A 22,753-nucleotide genomic window follows, 5' to 3' on the forward strand; every position below is an offset into this window, starting at 1 on the left:
CAGTGTTAAGGCAAAACCCTTCACATACCTAGCGCTCCGCTGGGAATTGAAACCAGGAAGGATCTTCTGGGCAATGCTTGCGGAAACGGAAATAACATCCCCGCATAGCGGGAACGTTGAGAACTACGTTGTTTGAAGCTCCAGGATGGAATTGGTGGTTTTAACATAATTGATCACTATGTTCAAAACTACCAAAACCTCATGGAGAATCCACACAACTGGGACTCAATGCTCCTGACTTGCGAGGAGGTTACAGACCTACCCGCATCATACCCAAAGACCAAGCAGGAAACTCGGGCATTTCTGCAAGTGACAAGGACTTCCCATAGAAAACCTTACAAAACCCTTTTCAAAACCCTTTGCTTAAGTCCAAAAGTTCACCTCACTTTATTAAACACGCATGAGAAGAACATTGGACTGGGGGGACTTGAAGAGGTAGGTCCCAGCAGAGCCCAGTTGGACCCGCAAGACTCACCTTAAACAGGGACGTCTGCGCAGAGACCAACTGGATCCGCAGGACCAACCATGCTCAGAGACGTGACGTCCTTACGCGCAGTATGCAAGCTGGTCCCGCAGGAAATGCCTCCCATGGTGGACTCCGCCTGTTCCCGCAGCCTCGGATACAAGCCATGAGGGAAGGCCACCCGCGCAGCATGGCTACACGCACTAGGTACTTAGCTCTCGATCATTCAGTGTCACCTGAAGGAATGAGCAAAGCCGGGAGCAATCCCGCACAGAGGCGGGAGGGGGAATACTCCCGCCCAAATAAGCCAGTCTGTATACTGAAGGACCTTTTACTGTACCTGACGAGGTATGGGCGAAAGATCTGATCAGGGATACGACAGCTCACTGATACAGTATGGCGAGCAGCATGCTCCTGTACTATATCACTATTGAGCCGCTGCCTACTCACCAACTACTGTCATACCACGTGCGTAGCCGGCAGTTGGTGGAAAGGGAATAGTATACAGCAGGCCTGGTCGCTATCAGCCGCTGCCTACCCACCAACTACCAGCAGGGCACGTGCGTAGGCTACTGTTGATGAACAGGAACACTGTTGCAGCCGGCCATACCTCCTTGGAAACCTACCTTCGGCTATAAATACCCCAAATGGTATGATCATCTAAACACAACATATCTTACTACATTATCATCATATTATACCTGATATCTGCTCTAGCAATCTCTTAATATACTTTTATATTTAAAGAGCAATCTAGTCTGATTCTCACGCCGGAGGGTGGTCACAAGGAGGAACCCCCCCCTCCTCAGTGACGAGCTCACGGTGTCTGTTTTGCAGGCTATCAGAAGAACCATCTTCCAAGGGTCTAACCCCTCGTGGGAAACAGCTATCCAACCCCCAGATTACCAGTAATCTGTCCGGGGTCCGGTTAGTGTTTCTTCATCAACTTATATTTTTAGTAAAATGAATTTTTTGGCAGAGTAAACAAAAGAAACATGAGGCGCAGGAGTCGAGCATAAAGTTAAAAGACAAGGTATGCCTATACACCCCCCCCCCCTTCTGATAATTTCGTAAAAGTCAGTTTGTTTCAAAACGTTTTTGTTCAAAATATGATTGCAAGACTTATGATATATCAATAATGCTCCAGTGTTTTGAATAAGATAACTTAGGAGGTTTTACACAACAAAAAAAGTTATGGCTTAACTTGAGTATCACACACCTGCGGGACAAACCTCACCGAGTCATATGTTGACGCATGAGCATTACATTCACGAGAAAAGACATGCATTGCGAATGTAAAAAGGTCTTGCAAACCCTTAATAATAAAACTGATAATGTGGTACCAAACTAGGGTGGTAAACGAGGGAGTCTATTAGAGCTCGAAAATTCTATGTAGTACAAATATTCACTCTTCAAAGATCACAAAGACTTGCAAGAAAATTAATTAAAGATTCAAGCTCAAATAGTATTACTAAACGTCATCAAACGTCTTAGCGGAGTTCCTTGTACAACTGGACCAGTATTCGGCTACAAGCTTGGAGAAGAATGAATCAATCTCCATAAGCTTTGAAGGATCATCATACTCCATCACATTCCCTACAAATAAACAAATTTAACTAAAGATGACACTTTTGAATATTAAGACGATCGATTTGGACTATACGATGCTAAACAGGTCAAATATAAATATCTTGCTGCCCGCCAAAATCAATAACTAATAACTAGGGACGGCTCAATGATTCTGGGAGCCCAAAGCGACGTGTAAATTTGGAAACATAAATTCCAACCATGTGGGAACAGTAACATACCAAAAGACAGAACCATGACCTTGTCACTGTCGATAACGGTTGGAACTCTGTGTGCCACAGTTATGACAGTGCAACTCGAGAACTCTTCCCTTATGATTCTTTGTAGAATAACATCTGTTGTTGAATCAATGGATGCAGTGGCTTCATCAAGTACTAGGATTTTGTTTTTCCTAAGTAATACTCTTCCTAGACAGAATAACTGTCTTTGTCCAACACTCCAGTTCTCTCCTTCATCACCCACTATAAAAAAATAGCGGTTAAAAGTCTGGTGTTGTGTTTTGATACGTGTTTAAAACTTACATTTAATTAAGTAACTCGAATAATATTACTAGAGATGGTGTTTGGATATGACTGACAAGTTATATAGTTACTTATGGAACCAATGGGCAAAATACCTGAAGAATCTAGAAAATTTGGAAGACTTGTAATGGTAGTTTTAAGCTGACATTTCTCTAATGCCTGCAATTTCATAAGAACTATCAGCGTTACTGCATAAGGATCGTATAGACGAATGAACAGATTTTTTTTGTATAAGTACCAGTGTGTTTTCACTTCTGTACCATTGTAAATCATTGTAGATGCTTTAGTATCAATAAATAATAGATAAAATTAAGTTTGTCGTGTTTTAATAACTGGGCTTGCTTTGGGTATAAAAGTATGAATAGACCTTTGTCCCGTTTGACACATGGATGTCTCGTAAAAGTTTTCGTTCAGTTTGGGTTATCATTCTATACTTCACAATGACCCAAGTGGGGGAAAAAACCATTTTCAAAATATTCTTTTTAGTTCATTATACCCCTACTTTTTTCGTACGCTTGAGTCATTAAGCGATACCTTTTTGTCCTGTTTGAGTCATTATGTTGGCTTGCTATAACTTCTTTTTATCTCATTTGGGTAATCCCGGGTATTCATGTAATGATCTAAACATGATCATGATAAACATGTTTTCAATTGACTCGATTGTTAAAAAAAAAACAATGATCATAATGGTACAAAAGTAAAAGTACATTGGTATTATGTGCATATAAAACCATATCAATATCATTGTAGATATTTAGATTACCTTCCATATCTCATCATCAGAATGAAGTCCAAGCGGGTCCAAGTTTGTTCGAATACTACCCCTAAAAAGGGTGGGTTCTTGTGGGATGACACTTAAATTCATTCTAAGATCTTTAAGTCCAATAGAGCAAATGTCTAATCCATCTATAAGAATTCTTCCACTATCCGGTTCTACCAAACGAAATAAAGCTGTTATTAATGTTGTCTTCCCACTTCCTGTTCTTCCGACAATGCCTACTCTAGTCCCTTCTTTGAATGTACATGTGATCCCTTTAAGAACTAGGGGTGCGTTTGGACGATATCTTAACTGAAATCAGAACCCCATAAAGACATAAACATTAAGATCTCAACAGAGCATATCTTTTTTTAATTACATTTATAAGCGAGTAGAAATATAAAATTATTGTAAGAATTTACATGCTTGTAGTAGCATATAAAATGTAGAAACTTATTCATGTCACACAACTCTGCCATTTTGCCATCTATTTTATAGTTACCGAAAGCATTTGAACGACAATTCTTGCCATGTTTTTTTAGAGCTTGAATTTACCTTTAGATCTTTGAAATGAATCTTTCCCTTGGAAGGCCAATATGATGGTGGCCTATTATTCACCACAATGGCTGGTGGCTCTGATGGTATGGACATGAATTGTTTAACCCGTTCTACTGAGATCAAGTAATTAACTAAACTGCAATACCATCTTGTAAAAAACACTTGGCAGGTGGTCAAAGATAATGCATAAGAAAGAGAAAGGCCAACCATCCCTATACAAACATGAAACATTAATTTGGAGTTAATATAGTGTCAAGTGGAAATAATCCTACCAAATTACTTATAAAGGAGATGATTTGGTTCTTATGCTATCTCTAACAGGTCAAATTAAGGGCTATAAATGAATCAACACGAAACGAATCGAACAAGACCTTGTTCATGCTTTTCTGTTAAGCTTTTATCGGACAAGCGAATGGTTAACGAATAACTAAACAAACTATACTTCTTGTTCGTGTTCGTTCATTAAGAAAATAAACTTGTTCATGAACGATTCACCAACACAAATGAACTAGAATAAAATGAACACATCAATGTTTTATTTGATTAGGCTTATCGAGAATTGTTGGTGCCAATGGTTCGGTCCGTCTACCAAGTTTGTGTTGGTTATTATATTTTAACATTTAATTCATATGTAAGTTTTACCTATAAAGTAATCACATAATACTCGTATGCATATCTTTGTTTTATAATTAATAATTTTGCTTATATCTTTATCATAAGATTAGAAAAGTCATTATAAGCACGGAGTATTAAATACCTCTGATGAACAAACATAAACAAACGAATATTAATAAACATAAGCGAACGTAAATGAACACATCCAAAAATACAATGTGCATGATGTTAGGGTCAGGGCCGGCTGAGGCGACAGGTCGGGCCACTTAATTTTCGGGGGCATAATATTTTCTTATATATATATATATATATAGGGTGTACGAAAATGCTTAACGTACATTAACGTACGCGAGACGCTCAAAGGCAAAAAACAAAGGCAAAAACCTAAAACGCTCAGAAAACGCTCACAAAACCTTAAACGCTCGTTAAACGCTCAAAAACCGTATTTGTGAAAAAAAGTGAAAAATTGATCGATTAACCATCCAAAACTGTTTTTTTCGGTGAAGCAATGATTGATTGGATATGTATTGACGATTCCGAAATGTTTGGATGTGATTTCATGGATCGATTCGCGAAAAACAGGATTCGCGTACGTATTTGTACGATAAGCATTAGTGTATTGGATCTTTTCACTATATATATATATATATATATATATATATATATATTATAAAATAGATATAAATCTTAATCCTCTTATTAGATATTGGGCCCAATTTTTTTACCCATAACCCATTTGAGGTATTGGCCTACGGACATTTTTATTTCCTTCCTCGTTGGGGCCTACGGGCCTTTTTATTTAGGCTTGGTCGAAACATTTAAATTCTCGAATACGGCACTGGTTAGGGTTGAAAGTGTGGAAATTGTAAGACTAACTAGTATCTTGAATTGTGAGCCCGCTAACTTTCCCTTCACGTATCAGGATCTTCCTAATAGAACTAACATAACTTTACTTTAATATTGGAATCCTAAGTTTTAAATTGTCTAGCATCTTGCGAGTCTTTTCTGTTATATTTTCAACGTTCTAAATTTTTTTTTCGGTCAACTCAACTCGTTTCAAACCATATAAAAAAATCCTTTTGAACCCGTTACTCAGGTATCCAACCAACCTGTTATCCACCTCAAGACATGACTAACATGCCTGAAGAGGCAAAACCATTTGGAACAAAAACCAGAAGAATACTAGCTGCGAACAAAGTGACATTTGAAAATGCTTCGGTTCTCAAAACCAACCATTCCAATGTTGCATTTGAGAAAAAGAAAGTAGTTGCATCTGTATCCACCAACTTGAGGTATTCTTTAAAAAATCTATCTTGCATTTTAAATGCTCGTATTGATGCTACTCCAAGTGATGTTTCGGATGCATAATTCATCACTGGTGCTTTCGTTATTCCATTGATTCTCGTTAGTTCCCTTGCATTTGGTTGATAGTATCCCTGCAGTCCAAAAAAAGAAAGAAACAAAAGATATACTTTTCATAATAACTTATACCTCAACTTTGGATTAATTTCAAGTATATTCTTTTAGATTTCATAATATCTTAATTTTCTTTTCAAACACTAGAAAGTAGAAATATCATATTTATACATTCCACAGTAAAAGAAATAAAACCAGTTAGCTATAACAATTTGAAGAACAACTATGTAATCTAGATTTTTGTATAAAACCTTTTAGAAGATTGTATGCATTAAGAATAAACTTAGGATGACTTTTAACTCATATGACCCATCAACCCATATGATCCTTTCTTCCTTAAGCTAACTTTTGGTTTTGACACATTTGAGAGATCAAAGACAAAACAGTACCCAAACGATTTTGACTTGTTCTTTCTGTTCTTGCAATACATTGCGGTAACAATTTTCTTTTAAAATCATAAGCACTACTTTTTTTTATTTTACAAATAGAAAATAAGGAAGCAAATTGCTTGTGGGTTAACCATCCTTGACCAACTAATTGTTATCAGATTAAAAATACCCATCACAACCCGAACCACTTGACATGTTACCCACCTTGCCCCATATTACCACCTATAAAAAGGATAACCAGGATTTACCTGAGCATATTCTGTGGCCACAATACTGAAAATGGCTACAAAGAGAACTTGCCATGTCACATTGGCCATAATAAAAAACGTAGCAAGTAATTCAACACCAGAAGCAATCACAAAGGCGTAAGAAAATGGCATGTCAAAATCGATTGCACTAAGATCAGATGAAGCCTGCAAGAAATATTATATTAGGTGCAAAACATGTGATTCAACACACTTTTTTTGGGCTAATTTCATAAAAATCTAACCACCTTGGTATAATTTTTATTTTAGTTAACAAAACTCTAGGCTAGAAAAAAATAATAAACAAATAAATGTACCCACTAATACTTCACCCATAGAGTAGGTTCTAGAAATGGCGAAATGAGAGCAAACTTTACCCGATGCAAGGTAATATGACACAGCAACTAGTCAAAGACGAGGTCATGGAAAGGTAATGGACTTACTAAAACTTCGATGCAAGGTAATATGACACAATAACAAGTCAAAACAAGGTCATGGTAAAAGTTTCTTGATTTGGTAATGTCATGACGCCAGCAAGGTAGTTATATGCAAGTAGCTAGACTATTGACTCGTGTGTGAGACACTAGGGTACCTTTAATAAAAGATAAACAATAGCGTATACAGAAAACAAACAACCCACCCATAACAAAGGAACCCACTGATAGAAAAAGCTACACAAATCTATACACTTTCATAAAAATCCATGACCTTTATCCCATGTCTCTAAAAACTCCTATACCCCGATGTTGTTCTCTGAGAGGTGCAAGTCAAACAAGTCTTGCCTAGTCCGCTCATCCCATACCACATAACACATGCAATATAGAAATATGTAACCTTATTACACATAAAACATTCAAAACATATACATGAAAGTGAATGTTGAAGTTCATATACCGTATAGACACACGGTTCAGAATTTTGTATCTTAGGTAATTTGATATGGTAAGAGGAATTCTTACCCTGGTGAGAATTCGCCCAACTGGAGTAGAGTCAAAGAATACCATCTGAGCACCGAAAATTGAATCGGTGAACTTATTGAAGAATGCCGTGGAGGCTTTTAATCCCAAAAGTGTAGCAAAGATTGATCTTAAAAACACGAACACTGTGCTCACTGTTGAAAGTAAAGTATACACACAAATCAACATGATGTTGGTGATTTTAGGGATTTGAATACCATATGCTAGCCAGTAACTTGCTGCTGCTTGAAGACCAATAAAAATAGTCCGACTTAAAATACATAAAGACAAAAACCAAAATCCTTTTGAGACAACATAATCTATGAAAGGTTTCCATCCAACATTCCCAACCTCCTTTTCTTCTTCTTCAGTCAACTGCACTCCTGGTGGGCCCTTCCCTTCACTCTTTTCTTTTTTTTTTGAACGGCCAACAGAAATTTTATTCATCAATTAGCCAGTGGCTAAACATTACATACATGAAACATCAAGTGATGTATAATTACTAACCATACGTTACATACATTCCTTAATTAAAGACATCAAACCTTCTCCAGGCGTTCCAGGTGATATCCGGTTCCTTTGACCGACACTTTATCCATAGGAAACCCAAGGACTTCACATCCTCGATGATCTTTGAATGTGAAAAGGGGGAATGTTCGAACACCACCTCGTTTCGCATCTTCCATATCCTCCAAGACGTTATGAGAATGATCGCATTGATGGCCTTCTTTCTTTTCATGGATCCGTGAGTACTCAGATGTAGGTTCAGTAAATCCTTAAAACTGAATGCAAAGAAACTAGGGATCTTACACCATTGCGCAATGACCTGCCAGATTATCTGAGTGTCTTGACATGATACTAGAAGGTGGTCGCTAGATTCATCATAATCGCCGCATAATGGACATCGAACCGAGTTTAAATGGATGTTCTTTGCTGCTAAAGCCGCCAAAGTCGGTAGTCTTTCTTGGATTGCCCTCCATGCTACAATGCCTACCTTCAAAGGTACCCAGTTATTCCATTTGAAGTCTCCTGTCGGTTGCATTCCTTTTGATTCCCGTATGTATTCCCTCATGCTTTTGATCGAAAATACCCCAGTTGCATCCGGTTCCCATTTCCATGTGTCCTCCCCATCCTGAAACGATGTGGAACTGAGGCAAGTTTTTAGAGCTTGTAGCTGCTGGATCTCCGTTACAGACAGCTCCTGTCTTATCCATTGCCAACTCCATAGCAGCCTATTCCCGTCATGTTTTATCCTATCCGACACTAGGCATCTTTTGTTTTTTTCCAGCGCGAACAGGTCAGGGAACGTGATATAGATTGGGCTGTCATCAAACCATCTGTCCAGCCAAAACATCACACTGGACCCGTCCCTCATTACTGCTTTAATCGATGTTGATAGATCCACGCCCCACCTTGATAGATGACCCGATATGCTATAGATTTGTTTCCAAGAACCCGGGATAGAGATCTTTGCTGGGATGAAATTCCAAGTTCGCGAGTTATTGTGAATTGCCCACACCACTTTCCTCCAGAGACTTCCTTTTTCAAGTTTGAATCTCCACCACCATTTCGATAACATTGCTAAGTTTGTCTCGCGAAGGCTTCCAAAACCGAGACCCCCATACTCCACGGGTTCAACCACTTTTTTCCATGCAATCCAATTGATTTTTGAGTTGTTGTCCGACCCGCCCCAAAAGAACACTCTCCTTAGTTTCTCTAGTTCTTCAATAACTTGGGAAGGTGCTTTGTATAATGAGAAGTAGTAAGTTGGTAGTGAGTTTAATACGGACTTAATCAAGGTAACTCTTCCACCATAAGAGAGGGATCTTGCTTTCCATATGGACAGCCTCTTTTTGAATTTTTCAATAATTAGGTTCCAGTTCCTTGCAAGATTCATGTTGGCCCCCACTTGAAGACCTAAGTATCGAAAGGGGAGTTTCCCAGGTTTGCAATGTAGCATCTCCGCCATAGATTGTACCTCAAGTTCATTCACCCCTAACCCATAAACACTACATTTAGTTAAGTTCACTTTGAGACCGGAGGCAAGAAAAAAGCAGCGTAGAATACGTTGTAAATTCCTCGCATTATATTCCGACCAATCTCCAAGGAAGATAATATCATCTGCATATAACAAGTGTGAAATTGTTGGACCATTAGCCGTGCATTTCAATGGATGGAACAGGCCATTGTTTGAAGCCTTCTTCATGATTCCTGTCAGTGCTTCCATTGCGATTACAAATAAAAAAGGAGATAAAGGATCTCCTTGCCGAAGACCCCTGTTGCACACAAATTCCATTGTCGGGGACCCATTTATTAGAGCAGATGCACGGCCAGACTTTATTATTGTCATTATCCAAGACCTCCATTTTTCCGGGAATCGCATTTGAGTCAAGATGGAGTCTAGGAAACCCCAATTGAGACTGTCAAACGCTTTGTTGACATCCGCCTTGAAGATCATCCCCATTTTGTGATTTGACTTCATCCACGCAATGATCTCATTAAGCATGAGTGGCCCATCTATTATATTTCGCCCGTAAAGGAAAGCTGATTGTTCTTCAGAGATCAAATTCCTTACCACCCCTTTGAGCCGGTTCACCAAGACTTTTGAGATGACTTTATTAATACACCCAATTAGGCTTATAGGCCTAAAATCTTTTGGTTGAAGAGGATCTTTTACTTTTGGGATCAGAGCAATAAAAGAAGACATACACGAATTGTTTATTTGCTGCCCCTCGTAGAATACGTCAAACAGTTTAATAAAATCTCCTTGAAGGCCATTCCAGAACCGTTTTAAAAACTTGAAATTAAATCCATCCGGACCGGGTGCTTTATCCCCATCACATTCCCATACCGCATTTTTAATTTCCAACAAGGAGAAAGGAGCTACAAGAGCTTCGGCTTCCTCCTCCGAAATGTGGGACAAATATGGGCATTCAATACTGGGTCTACTCTCCATTTGTTCAGCGAAAAGATTTTCAAAATAATTAAAAAACTGACCTTTTATCGTCACGGGATTTGTAATCCACTGCCCATCCAGCATCAGGCCACTGATCCTACTGTTGCTCGTATTGGAGCTCAGTATTTGATGGAAGAATTTCGAGTTCTCGTCCCCTTCAATTGCCCACTTTGCGCGTGACTTTTGCCGAATGTCCATCTGTTGTAGCCTTTCCTTTTCCATTACAAAGTGCCTATATTCCGCCCGGGCATCAAGTTCATTTTGATTCAACGCTCTGACCTCCGCCATACTATCTAGGACTGCAATTTGTTTTTCCTTTTCCGCACGATCCCGGTTTAGATTTATCTTTCTTTTTTTCACCCACCTTGTGATGCCGTTTCTAAGCCATCGAAGTTTTATTGCTAGTGCCAAATCAGGAGGGCCCGAGAATTCAAAGGAATTACATCTGTTCATGACATATTCTTCGAAACCCTCCATGTGCAACCAGGAGTTGAAAAATCTAAAAGGGATACGCCCAAAATCAGAGGGAACTGTGGTCAGTAACAATGGACGGTGGTCTGATGCTTTCCTGTCCAGTGCCTGTAGAGAAGCATTTGGCCAATTTTCTAGAAATCCAAGGCACACTAGAATCCTGTCAAGTTTGCTAAGCTTGTCTCCGCGATCAGACATGTAAGTAAATTTGCCACCCCCCATATTGTATTCATTCAACGCCGCTGCTAGAATAAATTGATTAAACGCTTCAGCATTAGACGCATAGAACTCAGAGTTACGTCTTTCAGTTGCGTCCCTAACTTCATTAAAGTCCCCCATCATAACCCACATTCCTTGAATGGAATTCCTAATTGCAAGGAGCTCGACCCAGACTGCCCGGCGAGCCGCAGCCACGTTCGGGGCGTAAACATTTGCAATGTTCAACCGTGTACCTGTGTGTCTGAGCCGTCCAGATACCACGAGATAATGCCTGTTTTTTATGATATTTTCACAATGGAAGATTAATGGATTCCATATGGATACCATCCCCCCAGACCTCCCCTGAGCATCCACAACTGCTACTTCAAATAAAGACCTTCCCCATAATCTACTAAACAAAAAGTTTTTTGCATCCCCTAATTTGGTTTCCTGAATCGCAAGAAATTCGACACCATAGCATGTTTTAAGACCCCTGACCCAATCTGCCTTCCCAGGGTCACCTACACCACGCAAATTTATAGATAAATAATTCATGGGGAAACAAAGTTACCTCCTTCGTCATTGATTAGCTTCCTGGTCTCGTCTTCAAATCCGTTTAGACTAATTCCAATGATATTCCCGACCTGGACAGTGGCAGTTACCTCATCCTCCAAGGCTTCTCCTTCTGTGTACACTGAATTTATTCCATTGTTACCGCCGACTTCGGCCTCTCTAGCACCCTCCCCCAAGTCTTCGACCGGCACCGCATCGACATTATTATGGCTTCTTTCAAGATGTCCTGGATTCTGAGAAAAGTTTACCCTGGACTTAAGACAGTTTGAAGGTGGAGGGGAGTTGAGATCGATATAGTTTGGACCGGTGTCAGTATTATCACAAAATAGTTTTGTGGATGGGCCCTGTGTAGATCCGATCGACGGTGGGCTTCTAGTACTCCTGTCCCGCTTGCCCAGTACAGGATTGGAAGTAGGCCCAATCGGGGTGTTTTGGCCCAATGATTTTGACATAACCGGCATTTGTTTTTGTTTTGTGGCTGGCCCAACTTTATTGTGGTCCCTGCTTTTTGCATGGCAACTCCCAGAATTAATCATGGCAGCCGCCCTAGCCTGCTTTTCACCATGCAAAGCATCTTCCCTAGGAGGGGGCTGTTGGATTCCAGTGCAGTGTTCAGGCAGGCCCTCCGACTTCCCGTCTGCCTGATAGTTTTCCGGCAAGTCTCCGATGAACTCACCTTCCTCCATCTCCTCATCTAGATTCGGTCCGTCTTTCCCATGATTGCTGGAACTAACATGGACAGCCCCTTGGCCTATTCCGATGAAATTGGGGACCCAGCCGTTTGTTTCTTCTATCACCCATACCTTAAACTTGTTGCCTTTCCAATTTAGATCAATCACTTCTTCAATCCTCTTCCCCAGAGGGACAAGGACATATCATAACCCTAACGAATTGTCCGGGTTTCCCCATGAGAAGTCCGATGGTCCAACGACTTCCCCGAACAACTTTCCTATTTGATCATAAGTAAGGTTATCGCGCAACTGAATCGGGACCCCAGTGATTTTCAAACCAACAATACGCTCCTGGCTAACATCATTACCGTTCCAAACCAGGACCTGTGAGAACACTTGTTGCCATATCGATTGGTAATTATTTATTATGGTAATTATTATTAATTTCTTTCAGATTTTGATTCATGTTTCTTTTGTTTTCAGGAGGTGAAGGGTTTAAACCTGTGATTGTCTCTTTATGAGCATTCACAAGTTGTTTAAATACTGTTCCTTCCATTAAGACATTTTCATAGCTTCCTGATTGTATAACTTGACCATTTTGCATAACCTTGAAAAACATAAACAAATAAATAAAACATGATTACCAAAAATGATTCAAAAACATGTTACAACATTCATAACAAAAAACCTTATTACCAGAATATTGTCAACTGATGAGAGAAATTCCACTTGATGAGTGACAAGAATAACTGTTTTGTCGTTAAGACAGGTCATAACACAATCCTGAACAACAAAATCCACAATTTAAATATCTAAAGTTTAAAATGGAATAGCGTATGAATATTCAAATAAATCAGAAAGCCAAAAGCCACAAACTGAAAAATGGGTCTGCTATGACTCAGGTTCGGTTTATATGTGAAGACACTCCATGGTTAGCCTACTTGAGCCGTGTAAACTATAGAACATAATAGTTTCACCTAATACTTATATTTTGCTATTATGCTAGTTATATAATTATCATATACATAAGGTATCCAATTGTAGTATTATACTCTATATAGAGAGCCTTATGTAACCCTATTACACAGTATCCATACACCATATCATATGGGTTCCATATGATATTATCTTCGGATACCTTTTATAAAAAGACTAATATAATAAACATGTAAGTCTGAACAACATAAGAAAATTATGTATCTAGAAAAAGTTAAATTTAACCAAACGAACAACACGAGGATAGGGTATCAGGTAACTTTTATCTGTTCCATGGGTAACCACCATATTTTAATTAAATTGGCTTGGTTAACGTCTAGTCCTAGTATGATATAACTAAACAACGTCTTAGAGACAATTTAAATTTTCAAAAACTGAAAACAGAGCATCCAACTATATATTTCAAGAAATTTAAATCTTACATTAAAGAGAGTCGCGGCTGTATGTGCATCTACGGCACTAAAAGGGTCATCAAGAAGATAAATATCAGCATCATTGTATACTGCACGTGCAAGTTGAACCCTTTGCTTTTGGCCTCCACTCAAGTTAAGCCCTCTTTGACCAATTTCTGTTAAGTCTCCATGATTAAAAGTTTCAATATCTTTATCTAAAGCACATGCCTTAATAGCCTTTTCATATTTACTTCTGTCCATTGGCTTCCCATACAATATGTTATCTTGAATTGTTCCACTTTGAATCCAAGATGTTTGGCTTACATAAGCAATTGATCCCAAAACATCCACCTAATAAAAATATTATAAGTAATCACAAAAGAAAGTTAACCCTGAACTTAATTATAAAACACAACAAAATGGTACTATTGCATGAGTAAGTCCCTAATTTTTATCTAAAGGACCTATTATTTGTGTCTTTATAGTTATAGGTATAGGTATAGGTATAGGGACATTACCATGCAAAAATAAAGACGATGAACTCATGTGTGACAAAAACACAGCATATCATATGTTTTTTTGCCAAACATTTTCCCTTAATGTTTTGAGGTATTTTTAAAATTGAATGTTTCAGAATTTGTTGTGACAAAAATAATTAATCAATCAATCAATCATGCCCAGTAAAATCCCACCGACAGCAAAGCTATAAGTAGGGTCTGGGGAGGGTGGGATGTAGGCACACCGTACCTCTATCCAAAGGAATAGAGAGGTGGCTTCCAGAGAGACCCTCGGCTCTAAGTACATGTGAATGAAGCAAAATAAAGGAAATCAAAGTTTAACAGTTATATAAAAACTACTACTAATTATAATAATATTAATAATAAGATCACAGTTTAACAGTTATATAAAAGCTAATAATAATTATAATAATAATAATAATATATGTAAGGGAAATACCATTATGGTATGTGACCTAAATAAGTTAAGTCTAAGCCCTAAGGTATAAAAATTTATAGTTATACAAAGTTGGTTACCCGGATAGAAACTTAAGCAAACTTGGTTGTCTTTTTAGTTATTTTGATATTAGACCTCTATCAAATACAAGCATCCAGAAGTTTTGGATATTTCTCCAAGAATAGAATATAGCAAAGATGACTTTTCAGCACCAACTGGACCGCAAACCGCAACTTTCTGCCCACATTTTACTTCAAGATTTATATTCCTAAGAGTTGGAATGGATGATTCTAGATCCCAACTAAAACTCCCATCCTGTATTTTGATACAAGTATGCGAAGTTTCCGGTTCTTGGTTTCTTTTCACCGTGGCATCTTTAAGTTCATCATCAACCAAGAAAGAGTTGATCCGATCAAAGGACACTTTGACTTGGATTAATGCAGAAAGTGCATCGGGTAATGACCTTACAGGGTCGGCCATAGTTCTTAATGTTGCTAAAATTGTAAAAATAGTGGCAGCATCTAAAGGAGCACTATTCAATAACAAGCATCCAAAAAAGATAACTGAAGAAACAATTGTTGGTGACATCCAATACAAAACTGTCATATATGCCTTTTTGAACTGAGATTCACTTAGCCAATGGACTTCAGTTTCTCTATAAGATTCAATTATTTTCTTGAATTTCTCTTCCCAAGATTGTAACTTGATGACCTTCATGTTGTTTAAAATCTCAGAAGTGGATCTTAGTCTCTTGTCTTGAGCTACCATGAATTCCAACTGACTTTTTTGCACAGCTTTTGCAAATGGAAAATTAATAAGCCGGCATATGATTAAAGGGACTAAACCTGGAAGAACACCTCATCCTACTATGGAAAACAAGATACCAACTGACAGAAATAGTTGAATAGACCAAGACCATGCCAAATGAAACCACATAGGAAAATCACCCATTCTATACGCGTCAATCGCTATGTAATTCACAACTTCCCCGGTATAGTGCCGTTTCTTTCCGATATTAGAAAGCTTAAGTTGTTTCTCATATACTTTCACCATTAGAGCTGACCTCATTCTCATACCAGTTCTTCTTGCATTGAAGTAAAACTGTCTATAAGACAATGACTCTACTACCTTGACTACAATCAAACACCCTACTAACAATAACCCTTGATGTAAATCTTTAAATTCTTGGTTGGTGTAGTTAACAAACGCGTAAAGGAACAATGGGCTAACAACAAATGATATAGTCCTAAGAAAGGCGCACAATCCTGATAACAACATCTCTTTAAAATAAACTTTGGCTAATGCTATAGGAACCATGTTAGCATCGTTTAAGTTGTTTTCTGATTGAAGTGAATCCCATGCTTTTGTGAACTTCACATGAGCAACCGATGCTTGGTCTATGGGTGCTAAACATGGAATGTCTTCTAGAACTAATGGCCTTCTATAACCTACTGCAAGCAATGGGTTCACCCAAGAAAATGTCAATTTGCTTAAAAAACTCGGTTCTTCTAGCTGGCTTGTATTTGCAATTGGTGTTTCGTTAACGAGTAAGGGTTCGGTAAACGTCTGGCTTTGTGTGTATCGAGTGATAAATAGTTTTAAGTTTCTTAAAGCACACAAGAGAAGTAAGAAGCTAGCAGCCCACTCTATCAAAACCAAGTTCAAGATGGTCAACGATTTTGCGAAATTCTCAATGTTCACAAAAGAAAGCGACAAGAAACAGAAGATCCACCAAATGGTAGCTAGAATCTTGACTGATGTATATCTTTCTATGAGCAATGAAATCGTCATTGTTACCCAAACTAGTGGTCTAACAATGAACACCCACCAATTCAGTTTAGGGGTTTTAGCAGTGGCATCCCATAAACCAGCAATAAGATATGAAACCGAAATCAGAAAACAACACGATGCAACTGAAATGGATATCCAATCATTTTTATTTCTTGACCGGTTGGTGTTGTTTATCCTAACATAACTTAAAAGTAGTACCAAGTAGAACAGGGAGACAAACACCAAGTTGAAAATATCTAAAATACTTCCTTGTGTGAATTCAAAATTGTTGTCATAAACCATAGTGATCCGCCCTGAAAACGAATTGCTGGAAATCAGGCTCCGGAATTCGAATTTTGATATCTATCAAGATCGGTTCTTTTTGTTTATTATAATTCTTGACATACCAATACATAAATCGTAGCTATCTATTTAGTTATACTAAAGCTCTAATTTGGAAATCAAGACAACCTATTCTAGGAAACTAAACAACCCATAATATTTTGACATAATTATGTAGTTAGTCCCTAACAATTTCCTAAAGCAACAAGATTGGGTAGTAAGGTTTACAAGTCAAACGCATAGGTCCTAATGTTTTAACTTTGTAACAATTAAGTATTAGATTTAACTTCCATTAAATGTTAACAAAAATGATAGACATGGGCAAAAAGTTGAGGTCATTATTGTCATTACATGTTCTTAATGTTCTTACTCATATTGTGATACTAATACGAACTCACCTTGCCATATAATTTCATACAGGATGTGGAAGGAAGTGTATGTAATGCTCTAATATATGTTTGACATAAGATTTTAAATAGAAATGAAAGGATGCCACGAGAGTTAAAACAATGACGTTTTAATTTCAAAAGTTAAAACAATTATGTCAAAAATATGTTTGTTTTCTATAAAAAAACCCAACCCCTTTTAAATAAAATATATCTGAGGTTTTTATTTTGAAAGGAAAATACCTTAGTAAATAGTTTTTTAGATATATTTAATTTGATTTTTATTTTAATAATAAGGCAAAACTAATTTAAATTTACACTAAATTAGTGACTTATGCTTGTGTGTTACGTACGCCCTTCAATTTTGAATAAAATTTATGTCGAAACTCAGACAAAAACAAATTTATTCGGTATATAAAAAACACTATATCTAAAAAAATAGAATTTGTTACTTTGATGTCACCATAAAAACAAATGTGACACTGGTTCCAATTAGGGGGTGTTCAAAAAATCCGATTCAGAATCCGAAAATCTGAGAATATCATAATTTTTGGATTCAGATAGTGATTTTGATATTTTTCGGATATCCAAAATATCTATTTTGAAAAACAAAAATATTAAATATTATAAAAATTTTTAACCTTTACGTTTTGTCTGCTTGTGGGTTAGGTGGGTTAGAAAGAAAAGCAAAACATAATATTCTAACACCTAGTCAGTCAGACCCCAAATCTCCATCACCTCCTTCTCCATCAAACCCCACCTGCACTTCCAAACTCCACCGTTAATTGTTGAACTACCTGCTACAACTTCACCACAATCATAATCATATCTCTCCACCATTAGATACTAATCAAAATTTCGAAAGCACTTTGTAACAACTCGGGTTTTTCGTATTTGAATTCGTTTATGTTTAACCCGACTCAGAATGTAATTCGGATCTATCAAATTATTTAAATTTTGTATTTATTATTATTTAACTTGGTTAAACATAATTTATATTTTCTTAACTTTCAAACTTATTAAACAATGCCTAGTAACTCTTAAAATCGCTTAAAAAGGACTAAAAATGTATTTAGAAACTTCAAGGACTAAAACTGACAAAATGAAAAATCTAGCCGGCACGTGATGGGGTTGCCCACTCACCATAGCGATACACGATCCCCTTCATACCAGAATACTTTTATGTTTGTTTTGAAATTTTGAGTGTAATAGTCGGAACCCGACTTCCGAATCGAAGTTCAGATTCTGAACAGTACCAACTGGGTTAAATCGTTAAAATATCATAACTTGAGTTTTATGCATCTGTTTGATCTAATTCCAGCGGCTATGCTCTCTTTTTTAGGTATAGTTTACCGTCTCAAAGTTCCAGGCCAGTTCGTATTGGATCAGTCAGCTCGCTGAAGGCTCGGGACTTGTTTAATATTTTTATTTTATCGTTTAACTCGCCTAATTTATAAGGTGAATAATCACTCCTCTATTTTAATTATTTTCACACTATTGGGGACTTATGTGTACATATTCATACTTTACGTATTACATACTATACACAACTAGCAAACTGTGAATATTGTGTGTTGGTCGATACAAATGATTATTTGTTGTTTGCTTACGTGCTTATTTGTTTAATTCTAGCATTCGGAGAGGTACATCATTGATTCTAGCATAACTCATTGATATCGTCTAGTAGCCATAGCCCGTGTTCGTGAGACATGGTCAACAACACCCTTATTTGTATTTGTTTTGTTATAGTAGTCATAGCCCGTGTTCGTGAGGCATGGTCAACTGACACCAATCACTTGCATTTGTTTTATTGGTGATACTCACAGTATGGGTTTGCTCATTTATTCATATATTATTATAATATAAAAAACTGGTGATTTTCTCACTCAACCTCGTGTTGACAAACCTATATATTTTGTACGCATATTGCAGGTTATCATTTGATTTGAAGTGAAGGATAAGATCATTTAGAAAATGACATTAGGCTACTTAATAAAAGAAAGACACGGTGTTTTGATATATTTATTATTGTTATTTGTTTTTGATTAATTTTGTCCTTGGACGAAAGATATGTACTTGATTTGGATATTGTAAATAAATAAATTAGATATTGTCATAAATTGCATGATAGTGTCTTGTGAGTTGTGAACCAACGGTTTGCACCCCGATATTCTGTTGTAGGTTGAGGTGTGACACACCTCTCATCACCTTCATGGTCGTCGGGTGGTAGACCACAACCTCCTCCATCTATGTCGCACTGAAAACCCCCATCTCAGATATCTCTCTCTTGACCCCTTCTTTTTTGTTTCTTTGATGGATTGTAGCTAAACTAGGTTCAATATTGCTTAGGGTTTCAAAGTTCGGATACCTTCTTCATTATCTGAACGGATTACTCAAATTTCGGATATCTGAAGTTTCGGATACGGATTCGGATAGTGAAATCCACTATCCGAAATGTTTGGATATCCAAAAATACAATTGATTCACTTCAGTTCGGTTTATTTGGTTACCCGATGTTACCAAAAAAAAGCTGATAACCGATTTTCGATTACTCGGTTTTTGGTCAATTCGGTTTTTCACTAAATTTTAGTTCAATTTCGGTTATTGCAAACCCCTAGCTTTAGCTACTGAATACCATGTACATAAACTTACCAGTGATTGCAGTTGTGGTCGAGTAATAATTTATGTGCACACTGTTCAACGCTTTCTAGAAATGCCCGATAATCTTTTAGAATACTCAATCTTTCCTTTACTTTGGCACAAAGATGAAGCATTTGGTCACGCAAATCTTCCCAACATAATATTTTTAATGAGAACATGAAATAAAATAACACAATGCCGTTTTGCAGTTTTTCATAACGTAGTTTCATTTTTTTCTCTCTGAATTAGGAAATACCTTAATGAAACAGTTAAGCTACAGACTCCTCAAGGATATGTGTAAGGCCCGGTTTTGATTACTTAAGTTTTTCGTATTTGTATTAGTCTAGTTTTCGTTTATGTACGTTTACGCTTATATGTATTGGGCCCGAGGCCTTGTGTACTTGGTGCCTATTGGGCTTGTTATTAATGAAATGGTGTATAACATACCACACTATATAATGTGTGTGTATGGAATACACCAAACAACTCTTGCACTTTAATTCATTCTAGTAACTAAACTCTCTCAACTCCCTCACCCACCTTCCAAACTTTCGGCTCTCTCTAACACACACACAAGATCCGAGATCTCGGTCCGACTAGTTGTTTCCGCCAACTAGTTGTGAGGTTGATCCAAGAACGACTAGTACTTAGTTTGTTTTTTTGTTTGATCCGGTTTCGGGACCTACAATTGGTATCAGAGCTTTCGGGCTCGACTAGTTGTAGATTTTGGGTCACAACCTTGGATTTTGGTCTTGTGTGTGAAAAGACGGATTTCTCCAAAGAAAATAAGTGATTTCGGTTGTTCTAGTGTTCTTCAAAGTTCAAGAAAATAAGTATGTTCATGTTAAGAATGTTCAAGTTTGGTTAAAAAGGTTGATAGTTTGGTGTTTTAATCCATTGTAGTTGGTGTTTGTGAGAATCTTCAAGAAATATTGAAAAATTGAGTTATACATGCTTATGGGTGTGTTTGTAAAAGGTGACAAGAAAGATAGTTGGTGACATTCCATTTTTAAACATCAAATTTGATTACAACCCATTTCGATCACAACCTCACTCGCTTACTTTCATTTCACATTCGCATACATTTCTCCTATTCGATTACAATCTGTCCAGTTCGAATACAAACATCCCATTTCGCTTACATTTCCAATTTCGATTACAACTGGTTCGCTTACAATCCTTTTCGATCACATCTCTTTATTTCGATTACAATTGGTTCGCATACAATCCTTTTGGATCACAATTTCGATTACAATCCTTTTCGATACAAACATCCCATTTCGCTTACATTTCCAATTTCGATTACAATTGATTCGCTTACAATCCTTTTCGATCACAATTGTAATCTTACCTTTTCGATCACATTTGTAATCTAAATATTTCGATCACAATTGTAATCTAACATTTTCGATCACATTTATAATCTAAATATTTCGATCACAATTGTAATCTAACCTTTTCGATCACATTTGTAATCTAAATTTTTCGATCACAATTGTAATCTAACATTTTCGATCACATTTGTAATCTAAATATTTCGATCACAATTGTAATCTAAATTTTTAGATCACAATTGTAATCTAAATTTTTCGATCACAATTGTAATCTAACTTTTTCGATCACAATTGTAATCTAAATTTTTCGCTCACAATTGTAATCAATTCTCATTCTATTACATCAGACTTAGTTTTTGGGCAGATTTTAAGAGATGGCAAACCAAATTTCCACTGTTGCTAGTGCTAAAGCTGTTCAATATGTGATGTTTGAGAACGAGGCTGGAACCACCTCTAAGCCTCCAAAATTGATGAAATGGGACTGTGACTTTGATGAGTTTAAGTGGAGGTTTTACAATTACCTCAATATCATTGATTATAATCTTATTAGACCTATCGAACAAGGTCCACACCGTCCTATGACAACCGGTACTGATGGTGAGGTTCCCAAAACCGTGACTAACTACAATGATGATGATCGAAGAATGCTTGCTGAAGATCAAAAGGCCTTTGGTATCCTAACTGTATCTCTTTCAAGAGAAATTGCATTGACACTAAGGGACTACACCACTACTAAGGGTTTCTGGGATGCCTTAGTGAACAAGTTTGAAGGGAACCTGGAAATGAGAAATAGCCGAAAAGGGATGTTGAAGGGAGAGTTTAACATGTTTAACTACATTCAAGGAGAATCAATTGATAGTCTCATCTCAAGGTTTGAAACGTTGATTACAAAAATCAACAGTGCGAAAATTGAATTCGAGCAAATTGAGATTTATGACAAGCTTCTAAATTTCCTCCCTTACTCATGGAGCAGCAGCGTTATCACCATCAGGAGAACTTCCAACCTTCATCTCTTGAGTTTGTCGGACTTAGCCTCAGTTATCAAGTCATTCGTGATGGATGAGAAGCTAAGGATGAACAATCACATAAGTTCTCTATCAAAGGCAGGTATGGCAACCGGAACAGGTGTAAGCCCTGCATTCATACGCCAAGTCAATACCACTGCTCAGAGTCAAGGCTCAACTTTCAACACGTCTGGTGTGTCTCAAGCTTCATCAAGTGCAAACTCAAGCTCATTTCAATCTGCTGTCGATCAAGCTGTGGCTCAAGCACTTAAAGCTCATGGAATCAAGCCCACTTCAAGCACTCCAGCTTACACTGCTTCAAAGCCCCTACCTACTGATGACTCCAATGTGGCTTTAATTCATGCCTTCTTGTCAAGTCATGAGGAGTTGTTACAAGGAAAGTTGCTTCCTCCATCGTTTGAACAAGGAGATCTTCCTGAGATCAACAAGTATGATCTCAAGAAAATGGATATCAAATACCAGATGGCCATGGCTGTTCATCGGGCCACAAACTTTATGAAGAAGTATGGGAAGGATAGTTTCAAGGATGGAAATAATA

The 22,753-nt window shown here is 37.4% G+C and overlaps 1 pseudogene; it reads right to left on the minus strand.

Moving 5' to 3' along the window:
• Window positions 1-1,925: 1,925 nt before the first annotated feature.
• On the minus strand, window positions 1,926-19,463 carry LOC143581752 (ABC transporter C family member 8-like; annotated as a pseudogene).
• Window positions 19,464-22,753: the final 3,290 nt, after the last annotated feature.

Source organism: Bidens hawaiensis, unplaced genomic scaffold, assembly GCF_021521415.1.
Source record: "Bidens hawaiensis isolate Kalapana, Puna unplaced genomic scaffold, B.hawaiensis_p1.1 tig00001511_1, whole genome shotgun sequence".
Lineage (NCBI taxonomy): Eukaryota > Viridiplantae > Streptophyta > Magnoliopsida > Asterales > Asteraceae > Bidens > Bidens hawaiensis.